General features: G+C 45.7%; 1 long non-coding RNA gene across 4 annotated transcripts in view; it reads left to right on the forward strand.

The window, feature by feature from the left end:
- Window positions 1-6,994: 6,994 nt before the first annotated feature.
- The window catches only part of LOC123580864, a 29,741-nt gene continuing 16,193 nt past the window's right edge, over window positions 6,995-20,542 (forward strand). Inside the window, exons 1-5 of one of the 4 annotated variants that reach the window (XR_006703503.1) lie at window positions 7,000-7,491; window positions 7,685-7,771; window positions 9,956-10,040; window positions 10,831-10,936; window positions 12,428-12,556. This is a non-coding gene — a long non-coding RNA (uncharacterized LOC123580864). Of the gene's footprint in view, window positions 7,492-7,684; window positions 7,772-9,955; window positions 10,041-10,830; window positions 10,937-12,427; window positions 12,557-20,542 lie in introns of all 4 variants that reach the window. The other 3 variants (XR_006703505.1, XR_006703504.1, XR_006703502.1) reach the window with 3 other exon arrangements.

The following is a 20,542-nucleotide window of genomic DNA, read 5'->3' on the forward strand; positions in this document are numbered from 1 at the left end:
TGATGTGTTATGAAGGAAGCCAGCAAGGGGGTAAATTAGAGTGTGGTGTGTTTGGGAGGAGAGATTCTTTTTAGACAGAGTGACCTGGGAAGGCCTCCTCAAGGATAGGATGGCCTTTTTTTAATGTTGTTTTTTTTTTTTGAGAGAGAGAGACAGACAGACAGACAGACAGACAGAATGTGAGAGGGGGTGGGGCAGACAGAGAGGGGGAGACACAGAATCCAAAGCAGGCTTCAGACTCTGAGCTGTCAGCACAGAGCCCGACACAAGGCTTGAACCCATGAACCGTGAGATCGCACCCTGGGTCTGAGTCAGACGCTTAATCAACTGAACCACCCAGGCTCCCCACGAGCTTCTAATTTTTCGTCCTCTCATCAGCGCTTAGCCGCCCACAAAAAAGCCTCTCAAGTTACATGGTGACTTCAGGGAGAGACGCTCTGTGTGTTGCCCTGTAGAAAGTGAGCTCTCTGTATTTTTCAAATGAATGAAGAATGGTATGGAGTCTCCATTCATGACTTAATGAGGAGAGCTCAAAGCCTCTCAGGGATGAAGGAAGGAAAGTCTAGTCTACCACCTAAAAGAACGGGGAGCTGACAATGTCAAAGAGGAAAAGGAGGGGATTTCAAAGATGATCACAAATGAGGTAAAAACTTACATCCACACAAAAACTTGCACAGGAACGGTTATAGCAGCTTTATTCATAATTGCCCAAACTTGGCAGCAACCAAGATGTCCGCCAGTGGGTCAATGGATAAAAAAATTGTGGTACACCCAGACAATGGAATATTATCTGGCACTAAAAAGAAATGAGCTGTCAAGCCATGAACAGGCATGGAGTAAATTTAGATGCAGATTACTGAGTGAAAGAAGCCAACCGGAGAGAGCTATCGAGTGTACAATTCCAGCTATATGACATTCTGGGAAAGACAAAACTATGGACACAGTAGAATGATCAGTGGTTGGCAGGGCTGTGGGGAGGGAGGGATGTATAGAGAGAGCACAGAGGATTTTAAAGCAATGAAACTACTCTGTGTGATACTATAACGGTGGATACATGTCATTATACATTTGTTAAAGCGCATAGAATGTACGACACCAAGAGTGAACCCTAAGGCAAACTATGGACTTTGGGTGGTTATCATGTGTCACCATAGGTTCATAGATTGTGACAAATGTATCACTCTGGTGCAGTGTTTTGATACAGGGGAGGCAGTATGTACGAGGAGGCAGGACATATATGGGCAATGTCTGTACTTTCTATTCCATTTTGCTGAACCTAAAAGTGCTTTAGAAAAATAAAGTCTGTTTTTTAAAAGTTCTAATTGAAATGTTTAAATTCTAAACATTTCTAATTGAAATGCTTAAAAATTCTAATTGAAATACATCAGTTATTGTGAGTTGGGCTAATGTGAGTCTACTTCTGAGAGATGGAGCCCCCACAGTGTGCCGAGTCTGCCCAGCTCCCTGGACTAAAATGAACGAGGCCTGGGCACAGTGTAGCATCCTTCCGTCTCACTCTTGGCCTTGCTAAAGGGTTCATTCTGCACTCCTCTCGTGATTGGCAGAGGCTGGTGCCCCGTTCTTTGGTGGCACACGTCACCTGGCTCTGCAGGTCATGGCTTCTGTGTGTCTCTCGCCAGACTGTGAGCTCCTCAAGGGCAGGGATCATATTTCAATCTCCCCAGCATCTGGCACATCAAAGCTGTCCAGAGAAGTGCTAATATCTGACCTATGTTTTAAAACAATTACACGGGCAATGATGGGAAGGGAGGGGTGAGGGCAGAGACCCTCCCAAGCTGCTTAGCGATGCTTCCCCTCAGCGATGAGGTTCTACAAGCAGTCAGCAGAAGGACAAGGGGGAAATGTAGGCAGAATCATTAAACCTTAGTGATGGATTAGATGGTGGGGAGGAAGGGAAGGAGAACTGGAAACTTCTAGAGCCTTCTAACTGGTCTTTTGACATCAGTCCTTGCTCTCCTAAGAACTATGTAGACTGTTCTCAACACAGTGGCCTGTGAGCTGATTAAGAAATTAGAATCATTTTCCTCTTCCGTGCAAAACCTTTCCTTAACGTCTTACTGGTGTCCTGGGGAAGCACAGTTCTGCCAGGGTTCTGTAAGGTCCTTCTTGCTCTGGCCTCATCCCTGGTGCCCTTCCTCTCTGGAATCAGTTCCCACTACCCTCTCCTTTGCTTCCTCCTGTGCCAGGTTCTTGGTGTTTGCCCTTCCTGTGGCCTGCAGTCTCTTCCCCTAACTAGTGCCCTCACTCCCTGCAGATCTGTGCTCAGTGGCCAACTTTTCACTGAGGCCTTCCCAGGCCACCCTATTTAAAAGTGCAAAACCCCTCATTAATTCCTAGGCTCTTTCCCCTCTTTACGTGGTCCTTTTCCCTCCTGCTATCTGACATGCTATAGATTTTACTTATTCTTCTGTTTGCCCCACTAGACTATCAGCTCCGTAAGGACAGGGATCTTTGTCTGTTTTGTTTACAAGGCCCAGAGCCTAGAACAGGCCTCATCCAGCACGTAGCGAAATAAACGCTCAGGAAACACGAGTTGGCTGATGGAGAGGTTTCTCATGACTCATCTCCTGAACAGGCCACAAGGATTCCCTTATGTCCCACGCAGCACCCAGCACCCAGCAGGTGTTGGACATGTGGCAGATGACCAAATGGACCCTGGGGAGTGAGCCCTTTCCAGTGTCCTGGACTGGACCCTGCCCCCATCAGGGTGCCTTTGATCTCTGTGTTCTTGATCTCACAGCTTACTGACCTCCTTACCCACCCCCCAGACAGGATACGGTGTGGATGGGTGACAAGCTGGTGTCCTGTGAAGAATGAGCCCATAAAACACAGTTCAGCAAGGTAGCTGTGCAGGCAGCACGGAAGACTAAATTCACTTAGGAGGCCCAGATCATGCTAGTTTTGTCCCTTCGTTAAATGAAGCAGATACAGTCTACCTTGCAAAGCGGTTGCAAGGATCAGGCATGATGAATATGATGCAGCCAAGGCGATGCTTGTACCCAGTAGGAGCCCAACAGCTGAGGGCTCTTAGACGACGCAGTGGGGTCAGCTCTCCTACCCAACCACCCAGGGCAGTGACACCGTTGATGGTGACGAGGACGTAATGCATCATGAAGCCCAAGGCCACCTGGCAGCCTTTACCTGCAGCCTTTACCTGCTTTACCGTGTCCGAGGACACGGTTATTTCTTCAGGCTGCAGGAGCTGGCCAAGACCCACTCGGGCATTTCACACAGCCTGTTTCCTTCCTCAGACAGCAGCGTCGAGGACTTTAGACCCTACACATTAGGAGAATGCATCTGTGTCATACTTCAAAACTGATTAGGACTGGGTCCAAAAATAACGTCAAAAGAATTCCCCAGTTCCCAGATAATAGCTACTGTTTTGCACTGTTATAGTACGACAATTAAAGCAAGAGGGATGCCGCCACCATTCTGACAGAGAGAATTCTCCTCTCTATACACAGAGGGAAAATGTTGTCTCCACCACCGGTGAACTTAAAAGCAAGCAAATCATCAATCAACCCCCACGAAAGCCTGTATTTTGACACTGCCTGACTTCTCTGAAAGTTTTCCTTTTCCTTTCCTCTCTTTTGCACTTTGAAATTTCCCCTCCGGTTATTACTTCCGTTTGGACCCTCCCTATTATTCCACTTTCCTGTTTGCCTACCTTTGGTTTGGTCTGCTTTGCTTCTCTCCTATAGCCTGGTGTCCTTGGTCCTCAGCGAGTTAACTCTGCACACAGCCCTTCCAGGTAGGATCTTAAGTTCCTAAGCCCATCTCCCCTCCTGTGTCACAGCTCTTCCGGCCTTTGTGATACAGGTGATGCCTCCGGGGCTCCAAGTTTCTAGTTCCCCTTTTCCACTAAATCCGGTGCGTTTCGAGGAAAGCTTGGTTCCTTCTATATAATAGCTAAGGGCTCGGAGAGACTCTCAGACCAGGAAAAGTTCGGTGCATCCTTGCTTCCTTGCAGCCTGCAGGAGTTAACTTGCAAACAGCACTTAGGAATACTAAGGAGAGACTGAAATACAAGGGAAAAGAAAGTGTTGTGCATGCTGCTGTCTCCTGGAGAACAGTGGTGAGGCCAAGAGAGCTCAGAAGCCTTGGCAGCTATGGGTAACCCATTGGCCCCAGGCCACAGGTTTAATAGGGGCGTCCTGCCGCTCCTTCTCCTCTTGTGTCCCCCCATCCCCACCGACCCCAAGTGCCCAACTGCTCCAACCCTTTGGCAAACACAACACCCTCGAAAGAGTTGGACCTTGGCCCACTGCTTCTCCGTTGCCAACCAGCCAAGAGAACACCTGCTTTTCATTCTCTTCAGGGGAAGTGTGAATTTTTCCCTTGGGGCTGTAACCTGTGCCTGTGCTATAACCCTTCTCCCTGTTTTCTTTTTTGACATCCTCTAGCCTCACTCCAGAAGGTGTCCAAGCGAGCCCCAACATCTGCTCTCTTCACGGTCCAGGATCACCCTTGAGTTTCCGCAGCCAGTCAGGGACGGTCCATGGCGGACGACTTTGCCTCTATGGTTTTGTTTTCCTTTGTCTTCGTTTGGTTGGCATAAACACTCCTGAAAAATGGTCTGCAGCTAATGCCTTTTAGTTTGGTTCCCTTTAACGAGGGGTTTATAAAACGACTCTTACTATGCAGAACACATGTTCTAAGTATACAGTTACTTGATGGATTGAAACAGTGCTGAGGGAAGCAGAACACATGTTTCCAGATATTCCTGAAATGCATAATTACCCGGTGGACCAATCGGGTACATAATATACATTTTAATACACCATTTAATTGCTGTTTACCTAGGAGACAGGAACCTTTCTGGTCTCTTGGGTTAAACTACAGATTTTTAGAAACTGTCTAAACACATATTTACTTGATTCATTTTGGTCTCTTGGGTGAAGAATCCTTTTCCAAAGAAGTGGCCATACATGCAAAACCAGAGAATTCAATGCACTGAGGTAGCAGCTACCGAGGAAAAGACAAAGGCTTTATCTCTCATGTTTCAGGGATAGCAATCCCAAAGGAGAGGCTGAACCCAAGAGCCCTAAAAACAAGCCATACCAGTAATTCACTGAAACCCACCCCCTCCCAACACCTGCATATTTTTTCATCATAACCCTTTCTGATAAAAATGCGTAAATTGCATCACAGTGGCTTCTTTGGGAAAGAACATTAAGGAGAACCAGCTGAAGAGCTCCATCTCTCGAACCCAAGGCCAAGGGAGACCTCCTTGTCTCTCTCCCCCCTGCAACCTGCCTCCCCTCGCCCGCGCCCCATCTCAGCAAGCGGCACCGATATAGCCACCTGGTATTCAGGTCAGCAACCAAGTGTCATCTTTTACTCGTTCCTCCTTCCCTCTCTCTCTTACATTCAACCGGTCAGAAACTATTTGGCCATGACATTCAGCTTCTCTGTGCTTTAGTTTCCTTGTCTGTAAAACAAAGATTGTGGTAGTAGAGACCTCATAAGGCTGTCACTGTAAGTTTTAGATGTCAATGTTCAGGACAGCTCTTAGCACGCAGTGAGTTGTCCTTTTTCCTTCTCCTGTCCGTATTTAATATTTCTAAAATCTGTCCACTTCTCTCTATGACCACAGCCAACGCCCTAATTCAAGCTGCCATTCTCTCTCACCTGTGTCCCTAAGTGGTTTTTGGGCATTCAGTCCTTCTGACCCCACTCTGCCCCACTCCAATCCATTCTCTGCAAGGAAGCAAGAGCTGTCTCTCACCTCTAAATCTGAGCGTGGCATTCGTAAGCCTAAAAGCGTTCCATGGCTCCTCCAATGTTCTTAGGGTAAAAACCAACTTTTATTTTATTTTTTTAAGTTTATTTATTCATTTTGAGAGCGAGAGAGAGCAGGGGAGGGGCGGAGAGACAGACAGAGAGAGAGAGAGAGAGAGAGAGAGAGTTCTCAAGCAGGGCTCGATCTCATGAATTGTGAGATCATGACCTGAGCTCACACCAAGAGTCAGATGCTGAACAGACTGAGCCATCCAGGGGCCCCAAGACTAACTTTTATAAATGGCTTTCAGGGGTGCCTGGATGGCTCAGTCAGTTAAGCGTCCAACTTCTGCTCAGGTCGCAATCTCACATTTCGTGGGTTTGAGTCCCAAGTCGGGCTCTGTGCTGACAGCTCGGAGCCTGGAGCCTCAGATTCTGTGTCTCCCTCTCTCTCTGCCCCTCTCCTGCTCATGCTCTGTCTCTCTCTTTCTCTCAAAAATAAATTAAACATTTTAAAAAATGTTTTTTAAATAAAAGAAATGGCTTTAAGGCCCTTCATGATCTGGCCCTGGCTCCAACTCCAGCCCTGAGTTCTAGAAGGTTGTGGTAATCAAAAGCCTGACTTCAGCCTAAGTGGCACAAAACTATACACATGGGGCATGACAAAGCCTGGGTTCCTTTCTGACAACAAGGGGACCCTCTCAACATGTTGGTTTTAAGAGAACCATGAAAACCGTGCTATCTCCCCTAAATCCCTCTCCTTCCAAAGCCTGAGATTCCACTGTTAGTTGTCTTGGCCTCATAAAACAACAGTACCCCTGAGAGGGGCAATGCTTTAAGTTCCTTCCTTATCTCTGGTAGATACCTGACTTCTCAGAGTACAGAAAAGTTTGGCACATGGCCCACAGATCTGGGCATGGGCTCGCAAGGGTTGGCCACTTGTCTAAAGTGACAAACCACAACTACCCAGGAAAAAGTCCCTTAGTCTTGTGAGGGAAGTGGACCTGTTTCCTTCGAGGAGAGAGAGGATCAGAAGGGGCCACAGGAGAACGGTTCTCAAACTTGAGCACGCCTCAGACTTCCCTGGGAGGTTTGTTAAAACACAATATGGGTCCCATTCCAGAGATTCAGATTCAGTGGGTCTGGGGTGGAGCTGGTGGGAGGTCAACGGGAGGTCAACGGGTCACCCGGAACCTCTGCCCGGACTTCATCCTGAGACCGCAGTGCCTCAGGGGCCCCGTTCTGTGGCAACCTCTTTGCTTTCTTTGCTTTGTCTGTCCTCAAGTTGGTGAGGCCTGAGGCAACTAGGTCAAGGAGCAAAGACCACACGGTGACAGACCAGGAGGCCGGCTTTGGCAAGGGCGGGACCGTGAGCAGGGCTCACCGGAAGTAGCTGCACCAAGGCAGAGCGGAGATAACCGAGGCCTTTTCTCCTGGCACCTCAGAGCAATTTATTCTGCCTCGGCACTCCCTTAGCTTCCAAAGGTCTGGGATCAGACCACAAGCCTCAAATTCTCTGAAGGGGAAAGCCTCTCTGCCCCACTAACCACCACCCGTGTCTGTGTCTGTGTCGATCAGCAGGGACTGCTCAGCCGCACATTGGAGTCCTGCTGTCCGTAAGGAAGACCGAAGACGCTGGGCTGGGCACCTACAGTCTCAGCCATTTCCACCTGCCCGTGCGTGAGAGAAGGTTTCGATGGTAGGAAGGCAGGCAACGGGGAAACTGAGAGGGACGGAGCTCCCGAGAAGGTAAGCACCTGGGGAATGCGAACAGACAAGAAGGGGGATGTGGTTTCTCTACGGGCATCTGTTTCCATGGTAATGGTCCAGAAGGGGAGCAGAGGTCTCACTGGTACCAGGCCCTCACTGCCTGCTTCAGGCCAACGGGGAGACCCAGGAGGAAAGGTTGATGATTACAAAGACTTTCTATAGGCTTTTGCAGCAGAAAGCAGCAGTGCCCGCTCGGAGCCCTAGGGAAGAGTCAAAAACTACCATTCACGATCGTAGATTTTCCAGCAGAAGGTGCCAGGTAAGGCCAGCTTATCTGAGCAGGGTGACAGATGCTGGGCCAAACCCGCTAGGGTTTAAGAGAGCAAACTTAGAGGCAGAGAGAAGGTAGGGACCGAGGGGCAGACGCCAAGGGACTGGGACCAGGGCAGGTGCAAACGCTGGAACAGAATTGAGGGTTCCCTCCCGGCACAGACTGGGGTGGCTGAAGCCACGTGCCCTACAAGACAGCCAGCCGTCCAGGAACCAGGGGGACCACTGCAGTTTCCAGGGAAGTCTAAGAGGTGGTGATGCAAAAGTTAAGCTTGTCTGGTGCCACGGCTGATGTAGGCGGAAGAGCTGCCTGACAAGATTTCCGAGGACGTCTGTGTGATAGCAAAGGATGCTAGCAGATTGGGGTCCAGGTAGTAGCAAGCCGGGTTCAGACCCTAGCTCAGTCACTCACCGACTGTGTGACCTTGGGCCAGTCACTTGAGCTCCCTGTGAATGTTGGTCATCATTTAGAGAGGAAAATAATAGTACCTACTTACTAAGGTGGTGTGAGATGTGAAATAAAAAATGTGGAAAGTGCTCAGCATCTCCCCCGGCACCGTGTGAGTACTGAATTTATTATTATGGTTGACAAGCCATGATGTCTATGACATATTATTAAGTGAATAAATAAAACACATGTATGGCACAATCCTCTTTATGTAAAAAGGCACCATTGTATTTCCCTCTGTGTGTGCGTTTATAAACACATAAAGAAAAGTCAGGGGGAAGAAAGAAAAGTCAGGAAGGATCAAACTGTTAACAAACAATGGTTAATTCTGGGGAGTGGAACAGGGGAAGTAGGTGAAAGAGGGTTTCGCCATTTCACTTACAAGCATCTGGACTGTTGGGGCCTTTCGGGGGTGAGGAGGGTGAGGGATGTGAAGGTGGAAGGCATTTTCTGTCTTAAGGGGCTGTGATCTGCAAACAGTGCTTTGCTGAGGCCTCGGTACTGATTTATTGGTCTGAGAACCTCCTATGTGTCCTTGGGTAGCACTTACCAAGTTTCTCTCTATGGGTGATACTGTTTACAAGGCACACACTGCCTTTGTTTAGTGGCCCTCTTTTCCCTAGGGCCAGGGCTACCTGCCTGACTTGGCCCCAGTGCAGGTTCCAGACCAGTCTAGAGCCAAGCCAGGAAAACCTGAAGAGCTAGACACAGATTCTTTGGTACTCAGCCCTGAGTGGGTTTCACGGCATTGATCAGAGTTTCCTGATTCTGATTGCTGAGTGATGCAGAGACCGTTTTCTCCTTTTTCCTCTTAGCAATAGAGTACCCCTGTAGCAAGCTGGATAATGTACGCCCCTTCTCCGGCCCAAATATCAGTTTCTAATCCCTGAAACCTCTGAGTGTTACCTTACTTGGAAAACAGATCTTTGCAGATGTGATTGAGGATCTCCGTGATCTGGAAGGAGCCTAAAAATGCAATTACGTGTATCTTTATAACAGCGAGGTAGAGGGAAATTTTTACCTGGATGGAAGAGAAGCCGATCTGGCTCCAGAGGCAGGGAATGGAGAGATGTGGCCACAAATCACAGAATGCTGGAAGGCCAGCAGGCATCAGAGGTTGAAAGAGGCAAGGAAGGCATCCTCCCCCAGGAGCTTCCACAGGAAGAGCCGCCCTCACACCTTGATTCCAGCCCAGTGATACTGATTTTGGACATACGTCCTCCAGAACCATAGAGGATCACTTTCTGTTGTTTTAAATCACCAAGTTGTTGCTACTATGTTACAGGAGCCACAAGAAACTACTACTACCAACCTCCTCCCTACCACACAGGTAGGGACTACATCTCCCAGTCCCTCTGACAACTGGGAGTGGCCACGTGACCACGTTTGGCCCACGAGTCGAAGTGGTGTGTGGGGGCGCCTGGATGGCTCAGTGGGTTAAGCCTCTGACTCTTGATTTCAGCTCAGGTCATGATCTCACAGCTTCGTGAGTTTGATCCCCGTGTCAGGCTCCACACTGACCCTACAGAGCCTGCTAGGGATTCTCTCTCTCTCTGCCCCTCCCTGCTCATGCTCTGTCTCTCTCAAAATAAATAAACTTAAAAAAATTATTTAAAAAAAGAAAAGAAGTGACGTGCATAATTTCTGCTTCCCGGGTTTCAAAATAAAGTGTCTTACCCCTCTCTCCACCCCTGCCTTGTTTTCTTTTCCCTTCCCACCGCCCAGAACTCCATCACGGTGCTGGTCAGCATGCCGTGACCAAGCGGAGAGGACTCCCGGAGCAGCCGTCTCAGACACGAGGGTGGACACGGTGAGCAGAGGGGTCCCGGGGTCCTGGGCAACCTCACGGAGCCATGGTGTCCTTCACTGCTGCAGTTGCACAAGAGAGGAATGAGATTCTGTACTATTTAAGGCATGCTATGTCGGGTGTCTCTGTAACAGCAACAATACCCAGCTTATACTCCAACCAAAACATTGGGGTTCTGTCTGGTTCTGCTAACCTGGGCCTCTGCCTACCTAGAAGCCCTCCCTACAGCCTGTGCCTGGGTCCTGGCTCCTGCTGATCTGCCTCCCCAGGGTAAATGGCCCTCTTCCTGGATTTCTGAATATCACCCACTCCAGGATTATTGACTCTCATACTTTGCTTGTCTTTTGGGACATCTCCACTGCTCTGTGTGGAGCTGCCCAACCCGGACTCCTTGCGGGCACTACCAAAGTTGGTTTCACAACCGCACTTCCAGAGATCAAGCTCTACTTTCCCTGCTCCTTCAGCTGGTCGTGCCTCCCCGGAGCCCGTCCACTCCAGGAGGAAAATTTGCTTCCAGGTCCTGACTCCTCCTTGTCCATCCTGTCCTGTAGCCACTAGCTAGACCACGCCTGGCTATGTTCTGAGATACGTGGGGGGAGGGGTGCCTGGCCCCGGGCAGGAAGCACACCGTCCAACTGCCAAGTCTTCCCTGACACCTTCCCCTGCTGACCCCAAGGCTGCCTGGAGTTTCTGCTTTCCACGCACACCAGCAAATGACTACGCCGGCTTTTTGTAACAGAGATGCCTTTCGTCGTTTGGCAGTTTACGCTTATGTTTGTTTTCCTTCACACAGCTTTACGGTTGATAATGTATCATCAGATAGGATGTTGGCCCGAGGATGTATACGGTTTCGGGAACACACATTTCACATTTGCCGAAGCACACGGGCCTAGCTTCAGGTAAAGAATCGCCTGGGCACACGGCGAGAAATGCGTTTGATTAACTCTGAGCTGCCGAAGGAAACTCATCCAGTGCCCTGGATTGGGCAGCTACTGTTTATTTATGCAAAGAGTAAGAGAAAGTCATTAAAGCCCCCATTCCTGGTAATTGTCTCAGAAATTGCATTCCCTGGCCTGGCAATTAGTTTTATACAAAGCAAGAAGATATTTGGGTTAATAACCTCGCGTTTTTATGACTCAATCAATATTTTGGTTGCTGCAGGCTGCTTTGCTACTGTAAATTTTGAGTACAGTGCTTGTGGGGTGTATAAATATTTAGCTAGCCATTGAAGCATCAATGAATGAAATCATTTCTTCTTTTCTTTAATTTAGAAGATACCGTTGGCAGTGTCCTGGCATGCGGTGTTCATTTTAGCTGCTGTCATAGACGGGGAAACTAAATTGCTGTTGTGCTTTATGGTTTATTACTTTGTCACTTTGCATCTCCATACAGCAAGCATCTCTTTTAGATTCATCTCCTTCCAATAGGCCTCGAATAACCTAGTCACTTGCTTCATATGGTTTTGATCTGATTTTAACTTTACAGCCATGTTACCCTGTGTTAAGCTTTGTAGTATTTTGTGCATGTGTGTTTATGTGTGTGTGCATGGTTTAGTATCACAGACATAGTAAGAGTCACAACTAGGACTGGTTATGAAGTCCTTCCGTTTAGAATGTGATGACTTTAAAAACAAAACAAAAAAAAAAAACCCAGATAATCAGAGTCCAAAGCTGTAGCTATTCAATACCGAAACAGTCACGCAAAGTGAAGCCTTCTTTCAACTGGTTGTTTTGTCTAAAGCAGGCTTTCCCAAAATATGTTCCTCAGAAAGTGTATTCCTGGGGTGCTAATGGGATTCTATTTTGTTTCTATTGGGAAAGTCAAGTGGAAAAAAAAAAGGTAGTGCAATCCAGTTATTAGTACCTGCACTAGCCAAAGACATCTTGAGAGGGAAGGACTGAACATAATTCCGCCCAGTGTTTTTCAGGCTGAATTATTAAGAGGGCTTCAATTCTTTAACAGTGTTTTAGAAAAGAGCTATCAACTATTGTGCTTTTTTTGTAGCATGTGATTGCTTGGTGCTGGCACTTGCTTATAAAACTGAGTCAGTACAATAATCAGAGAGTTCTGGGGCGCCTGGGTGGCTCAGTTGGTTAAGCGTCCGACTCTTGATTTCAGGCCACCATCTCATGGTTAGTGAGTTCGAGCCCCACATCAGGCTCACGGCTGTTAGCGAGGAGCCTGCTTCGAATCCTCTGTCTCTCTGTCTCTCTATCTCTCTGTCTCTCTCTCTGCCCCTCCCCTGCTCATGCTCTCTCTCAAAAATAAATAAACATTTAAAAAATAAAATAATATTAAGCATGTTTCTTTACCATAGGCCTTCTCAGGACCTTTATATGTTACTGTGTGTAAGTCTTTTGCTTATTTTCATTTTTTTAATGTTTTTGCAGAGCATCTTAAAAGACTGATGTTCTGCCAAATATGCTGACATACTTTAGGCAATACTGGCCTAATCTCTACCTAACAACCCACTTGGATTGAATTGCCTGCACTGACTGTTACTGGAGTTCATGATGGAGGTGAAAAGCCTGTATGTGTTTTTCTCCCCATCTCTCCATCCACGTCGGTCCACACCGCCGAATCCTGGGGGTTGAGCTTTAGGAACAACAGATGGGCTGAGGTTTGGACCTTGGCTCAGCCACTTACGACCTCTCTAATCTTCAAGTCATTTAACCTCTTTGCCCCTCAGTTCCTTCATCTGTAAAATGGGGATAATCATATACCTTCCTCACAGGGCTGTCACATAGAGTAAATGAGATAATGCCTGGGAAGCATTTTGTACACCGCCTGGAACATAGTAAGTCTTTAACAAATCTGAGATTTTATTATTATAACCCATTCTGTAAAGCCCAGCTTAGACCGGATCCTCTTTGTGAAGCCTTGTGGGTTTCCTCCACACAGAATCAATTCCTTTTTCTTCTGTATTCTGGTCATTTCATACCTTTAATGTGTGATTCATTATAAATGCCTCAAGGAGAGGGGCTGTGCCTTATTCATCTCTGTGCTGCAGTAGCCTTCTAACAGGCCATCAAACCCAAAGGATGAGAAATGGACTCATCCCAACAGATTCAGCTTCCTTTAAGTCCTTGAAAGACCCATTCAAAAGTATCATTTACATGTTATTGCTCAGCCACAAGAGAAGCTGAGAAATGCAGTCTTCATTCCAGACCTCTCCTTAGTTAAAACAATGCTGTGTACTACCTACGTATGTACTTCTATGTCTGCCTGTCTGTCTTGTCTGTCTGTCCATCTGCATCTATCTATCATCTATCTGTCTATCTATCTATCTAAGATGAAGCCAAAGGGTCAAGGCTAATCCTGCAAAAATCCCTTTACCTGCTGTCTGGTGAGTGGAAAAGACTCTCACTGCCTTTAAGATAGTGATTTCAGGATAGGAAAACAACAGCTTCCTGATGTTATTAATATCACTGGGCCTTTGTCACACTAGAAAACATGTTTCATATCGACACACTTGAATACTACTTTAGAAAAAAAGCCTTCCAGGAAAAAATAACATAAGCGCCTCTGCAGCAGTAATGTCCCTACTGAGGCAGGGCGAGCACACACACTGAGCATTTCGACAGGAAAACATGCAGATATTTACTTTGGCATCAGCCAGATTTCACAGTTAGTACTTCCCAGGTCTAAGCTATATAGTCATATGTCTTCCAAAAGAACATGCAGGCAGCAATACGAAAGCCTAGATTTAATCAAATTATACCTGTTTCTTTAGCATGAGCCAAGCTTTCTGCCAGTTCGTAAGCATCTTTTCATTTGATTTTCCTGATGTGATATGTGAGTGAGAAATCGGGTTAATCCAGTAGTGAGGACATGCAAATAACAGAGACCTGATCTGAATAAGCGTTGGGCCAACAAAGCTTTACTGAGTATCTTTTCTTTTCTCGTTGAGACAGAAAGGAGTTGATACAATCAAGGACATACAACTCTTCAATTCCCATGGGGAATAGCTAACTAATTCATGGAGAACAACAAAAATCCGCAGATGATCTAAAACCATCATACTGACGGGCAGATTTCACTTTCTCTTTCGATGAGATATCACCCAACTGGCAAACAAGCATAAACAATGATTACTTGTCCATTTTCCCTTTGCCCCCTTCCCCTTATGTCGTTTCTTCTTATTGAACTTCATAAAAAATATTAATGGAGTATTTGCCATTCACTGTAAGAAAGACAAACTGTAGGAGGGCATTGACCTCACTGAGTTTCGTTAACAATGCAGTTGGTTTTATTTGTAGATTTTGTTCATTTTAACCCAGATGGGGGCTTAATTATATAACTACTGTCCACCTGGGTTTTTACTTGTATATTGTAGAAAGGGTCCCACATTAGTGTATACAAAAATATGGAATATATAGGGATATGGAATATTCCTACAATGGAAATATGCAATAGTCACAGATAGGAATATGGAATTCGAAAGGATTGAACTACCTCATTCTTTTTTAAACAACTACATACTATGCCTTTGTGTGAAAATACCATAATTGTATCATTCACCAGTCCCTAAATAATGCACATTAAATATTTCGCTATTACAAATAATGCTACAATGAATAAACTGTATGTTTTTATTATTATTTTCTGGGTAAATACATCTGTAGGATAAATACCCAAAAGTTGAACTGCTAGTTGAATTGCAGAGAACATGTGCTCTTGTGATTTTGTACCTATTATAATGTCACACTGTCATTCATGAAAGAATACAATTTAAATACGTACTTCACAAACACTTATATATTTACTCTTATATATTTGGCACTTTACTGGTGAGTGCCTTCTCCAAGAGAGGAAATTACCAAATTTTATGAATTTTGCCAATTAGAAAGATACAAAAAAGTCACCTCGTTTTTAAAAAAATTTTCGTAAACTTTATTTATCTTTGAGAGGCAGAGAGACACAGAGCACGAGCAGGGGAGGGGCAGAGAGAGGGAGACACAGAATCTGAAACAAGCTCCAGGCTCTGAGCTGTCAGCACACAGCCCCACGTGGGCCTCGAACCCGGAAACCACGACATCATGACCTGAGACGAAATCGGTGCTTAACCAGCTGAGCCACCCAGGCACCCCTTCACCTCATTTTTAATTTGCATTTATTTTATTATGAATGAGGATGAGTACTTTTTGTATGTGACAGAGGTATTGAGGTCTATTCCTGGATTCTCTATTCTGTTTCATTGATCTGTCTGTTATGTGTCTTTTTCCAGAATTAAGAAGGATGATTTTCAATTGAAAAAGAATGTATAAGAACAGCCAAGCTCTACCACTGATGGGCTCAATTGAATGAATCCCTTCATCTCTTTGCTTTTAGCTTCTCCAGCTATAAAACAGGAGAGTTGGATCTGAAGAGCTTGTTTACTCCGTATATGTTGTTGAGTGTTAGTCTCTGCTCTGGGGATGCAAAGGAGGGGCCAAGGCAGATGCTGTCTCTGCTCTCATGGAATTTACAGTCAGTGTGGGGAGGGGGCAGACACTAGTCAAACCCTGACACAGATCATTGATAGTCCCTAGCAATGGAAACAGAAAAAAGTGGGGAGCAGGAGCAGGAACAGGAGCAGGGAGAGGACCACAGAGATTTCCTTTGGAAGGAAGTGAAGGAAGTGAAACAAATCTGCTGGAAAAACAGCTAGCCAGGTGAAGGAGGGGGTGGGTGCGTGGAAAGGAAGAGTTTTCCAGATAAACTTTCTGGCATGTGAGGATCTGGCGTGAATAGAAAACTCTCTACTGTAGCTGAAGATAGAAAAATGAGGGGAAAGTGATAGGAGATGAGAGAGACTACAGAAGCAGGTAGGAATCAATCCATGTAGAGTCTTGGGTAAATATTTTGGTCTTTATCCTAAACATTTGTCTTACTTGGGACCTCTAGGAAGTCAATTCTGAGTTGAAGACTAAAGTGGTGTGTTTGTCCAGCATACAGAATTTCTCCAGAAAGCTTACGAGGAAAACCATATTTCAGAGCATTTCTTATCAGAGAGAAAGGAGGGAGTGATTTATCTGCCTAGTATTCTCCCAGCTTCCGTTGCCCATTGTTCATGTTTCACTCTACTGAAAGCTAATTCCCCTGTGCTGAGTACATCGCTCAGCCTCTCAGTGGTCATGACCAAGGTGGGGCATTTCAACCAAACCTGGAAGTTGAGGTGTATGTGAAACACCCAACCCAGAGAAATAAAAGGAAGGAGTCCAGGGAGTCTGAGAGGCACACAGATATTGTGTCCTACATACCATTAAAAGAATCCATGCAAGAGAGTGACATAGTGTAGCAACGTTGTGGAGAACAGCTAAGTGAGCGTTGAGAATGGATGTATGGAAACCAGTTGGAAAGCTATTGAAATGGTCCAGAAGAGAGCAGATGATGCCCATGGTTGGTGGTGGCTGTGGAAATGGAGGGAAGTGAATGGATATGAGAAATTTTAGGAGGTGAAATCACCAGGCCTAAGGGAATGGTTAGATTTGAGAAATAGAGCAAGTTACCAAGTATGTCGGGTTTATGACTTGAGCAACTGGTAGATGGTGGCATCATTTGCTGAGATAAGAATCTGAGGTAGAGAATCAAGTTTAGTAGGAAAGATTATGACTTGGGGTTTGAACTTGGGGCTACGAGAAGTCCAAGTGAAGATGTTGAGTAGGCAACTGAATATATGAGTCTGATAATTGGCGCTATCGATGTGGATGGTAGTGACTGAATATGGAGTGAGAAAATCATTTTTAGCTTAAGAAACAGAAACATTTAATAGCTCTGTGGAGAAGGATGGTAATGGAAAGAAAGTAAAGAAAGAACAGGGCAGGAGTAGGAGGAAAACAAGAAGAACCCAGGGAAGAGGGTTTCAGGAGAGAAGGGTCCCAGGGAGACTAGGAAAGGAGTCCTAGTCCTCCTCAGACTAGGAGACTGAGTCCTTTGCCTTAGCAACATGGTGGCCATTAGTCATTTTAGCCAAAGTAATGGGGCTGGGGAGTGAGGGAAAATGATGAAAATGAAGAGTAGCATAATAACCTATTTGAGAAGTTTTACTGGGAAGGAGTAATATAACAGGAAGGGAGTGTGGGTTGAGATGGGTGACTTTGTGTTATCTTAAGAGGGACTTGAGTATGTTTAAGTGTAAATAGGAGTGATTTAGTGTCAGAGAAGGATGAGTATACAGTGGAGAAGAGACATGTTATAGTGTCAGGCTCTAGAGAGGAAAGGAGGGGCTGGGATCCGGAACACAGGGCCTGACCTTAGGGTAGAAAGCATCAGCCAGGATGGGAGGAAAGGAAGGGGGATGGTGTCAGGGTAGGTGGGGCTGTAGCCAGAAGTTGAGGGTCTGGTTCAATGGCTTCAATTTTTGAAAACTAGGAGGCAGGTTATATGCAAAAATGTGTGATGAGAGTTGGAAAGGTAGGAAGGAGAATAGAGAGAGTTTAAAATAGGAGAAACTCCCAACTTAGTGATCTTGAGAGAACTTCCCTCACGGGCAGTTTGGAGAAATGATAACTGGGTGGAGGGAAGAGGTGAAATGCAAAGAGAAGGAAGGGGGTCACAGCCAACCTCCTGACTTCTGCCTCCCTACTTACCCTCCAGCCAGTCTTAGCTCTGGTCCTCCAGCTCATAGACAAGGAAGGAAACAAGGCTGGTCTGATACAGCAATTCAGTGTTTCTGGCTTCCAGATAACGAAAAGGGTGTCACTTTTGTGATCCACAAATAATAGCCTGACACAAGAACCAATCCATGTTTGAAACTTCTTTTATTGTGGCGTCATGGTGATACTTCCAAATGTTGACGCTGGAAAATAAAATATTGTGAGCATCCACTAAAATTTTAACACAGAAACATGTTAAAAGTCTTTTGTTCCTTGGGCTTTTCTTTTCGGCTAGAACAGGACCTAACTGTTTAACTTGCGGTTAAGGATTATTTGTGCGGGGCACCTTGGTAGGTGAAATGTAGGGGATTTGGCGCTCTGCCCATGGAACACTGGGCAGGAGCTCCAGTTACAAATTGCAGCTGTATAAAATAACAGGAAACGTGGGGCTTTGAAAGATTCCACTGGAAAGATTAATTATTTGGGAAAGAGTTATGCCACAGCTTCGTGTGTTTTTCGAGAAAAGGTGGCCCACGCCATTTTTAATAGTGCAAAAGAAAATTCTGCTACTAGACTAAAAGAGGAGAAGGGAGGAGCTCTTGTTTCTTGGAAGGGCTCACATTTAGTTTAAACACCATCCTCATTGTCTTTGTTAGAAGACAAGGAGCTAGAAATGAAAGCCACATGGAATCTCAGAAAGATCTGAGGCTTGTAAAAGAAAAGATCCGGATTTCCTAATTCTCTGAGATGACCTCCCTGTTTGTTTGCTTTAACTTTTCTCCCTACTGCCCTCCATCCTGCCCGTCAACATCTAACCATGTTCTATACGTCAATCCACCACGGACATTCACGTTCCTGTAGGCATAACGATGTTATTCAAACAAATCCACAACTTCTGTGTGGACACTGACTTTGGATGACTCCGTGATATCCGGAAGGATAAACCAGCATTTACTGCACAGCTGGGATGACCCCAATGATCGGACAAGCCAACACTTAATAGATTTGAACACAGCTTTCTGAGAACAATGTGTTTCTACACATTTGAGGTAAAATAATGCAGTCTCTCCAGGATGCTCTAATTGCGAACTGCCAAGAAATTGTAGGGGAGTTGGTATTTTGATGGAGGGAAAGGCATTTTCTTGAGTTCCAGAGACATCTGTCTATAAATGTATATAGAAAAGGGATATATGTTTCCATGTAGGCTCATCACTTTGTTTCATCTTGAACATCATTCATCTGAAATTGGCCTTGGAGAGATTTATTTGGCATGAAGGTTTACTTGAGCTATGGAAGGAGCAAATTTTCTCCCTCCATGCTATGTCTCTCACAGTTGAGCCTCACCACTAAGTACAAGAAATGTTTGTTATCTGACATGCTTGGGGAATGGGATGTTCAGGTTCATCAATTACTTGGATTGATAAAGGGCGATCATTTGAAGACTTGGCGTGCAGTAATGTATGCTTCACACCCAATTGTGGTGCCATAGAACTCAGACTTTCTCAGAGGATCAGGACTTCAGGTCTTTAGAATCTTTCAGTGCCTTGGGTCATCTCTAGGAAGAGCAGTTAATCTCATGGAGAGTAGATACGTAGTAAACTAGATATTTCCAGTTAACAGAAGGTCAGAAAAACAAAGCTTTTACTATAGTTCTGTTAAATTTCTTTCTTTCTTTCTTCCTTCCTTTCCTTCTTTCTTTATTCCTTTCTTTCTTTCTTTCTTTCTTTCTTTCTTTCTTTCTTTCTTTCTTTTCTTTCTTAATTTTAGAGAGAGCTCGAGTGGGTGAGAGGGGCAAAGGGAGGGAGGGAGAGAGATTGAGAGAGAGAGAGAGAGAGAGAGAGAGAGAGAATATAAAGCAAACAGAACTTAAAAGGCCTTAAAAGAGACTTGAAAATAACTCAATCCAATTCTTTTTCCACTACATCTATGCTGGCCCCATTCTGCTGGAGAGACGCTCTGAGGCCCTTGGTGGGACAGAGGCCTACTTGTTCGCAGCGTTTACCTTGCTCACTGTGAGGAGCGGGGCAAACAGCACCTCTCCTCTGAACTTTTCCAGTCTTCCTAATGGTAGGAAAACCATATCAAGTGCACTGGGGCCCTTCACCCAGCTTGAGAAGGGAAATGCCTAGGAGCAACTCTCTCCCTAGTGTCCCTCACTATTGACACTTAGAACAAATCACTTAAAGATGAGTGACTGATGGAGCACTGCATGGCTCAGTTGGTTAAGCATCTGACTGTTGATTTTGGCTCAGGTCATGATCCCAGGGTCGTGGGATCGAGTCCTGCACCAGGCTCCTCGCTGAGCATGGAGCCTTGGAGCCTGCTTGAGATTCAGTCTCTCTCCTCTGCCCTTCTCCCCCACTCATGCTCTCTCTCTCTCTCTAGATAGAGATAGAGATAGAGATAGAGATAGAGATAGAGATATAAACTTTTTAAAAATAGTTGAGTGAGGGGCGCCTGGGTGGCTCAGTCGGTTAAGCGTCCGACTTCAGCCAGGTCACGATCTCGCGGTCCGTGAGTTCGAGCCCTGCGTCGGGCTCTGGGCTGATGGCTCGGAGCCTGGAGCCTGTTTCCGATTCTGTGTCTCCCTCTCTCTCTGCCCCTCCCCCATTCATGCTCTGTCTCTCTCTGTCCCAAAAATACATAAACGTTGAATAAAAAAAATTAATTAATTAATTAATTAAAAAGAATAAAAATAAAAATAAAAATAGTTGAGTGACTGATAGACTCATAAAGGCAGAACTCTGATTTTTGGCGTTTTGTTGTTCTCTTTAACAAGTCCTGACCAGAAGGTCCAGGACCTTTTTTAAAAAGGGAGTTTATGGGGCACCTGGGTGGCCTAGTCGGTTAAGCAGCCGACTTCGTCTCGGTCATGATCTTGCGGTCTGTGAGTTTGAGCCCCGCGTAGGGCTCTGTGCTGACAGCTCA

The sequence above is a fragment of the Leopardus geoffroyi genome, chromosome A3, assembly GCF_018350155.1.
Source record: "Leopardus geoffroyi isolate Oge1 chromosome A3, O.geoffroyi_Oge1_pat1.0, whole genome shotgun sequence".
Lineage (NCBI taxonomy): Eukaryota > Metazoa > Chordata > Mammalia > Carnivora > Felidae > Leopardus > Leopardus geoffroyi.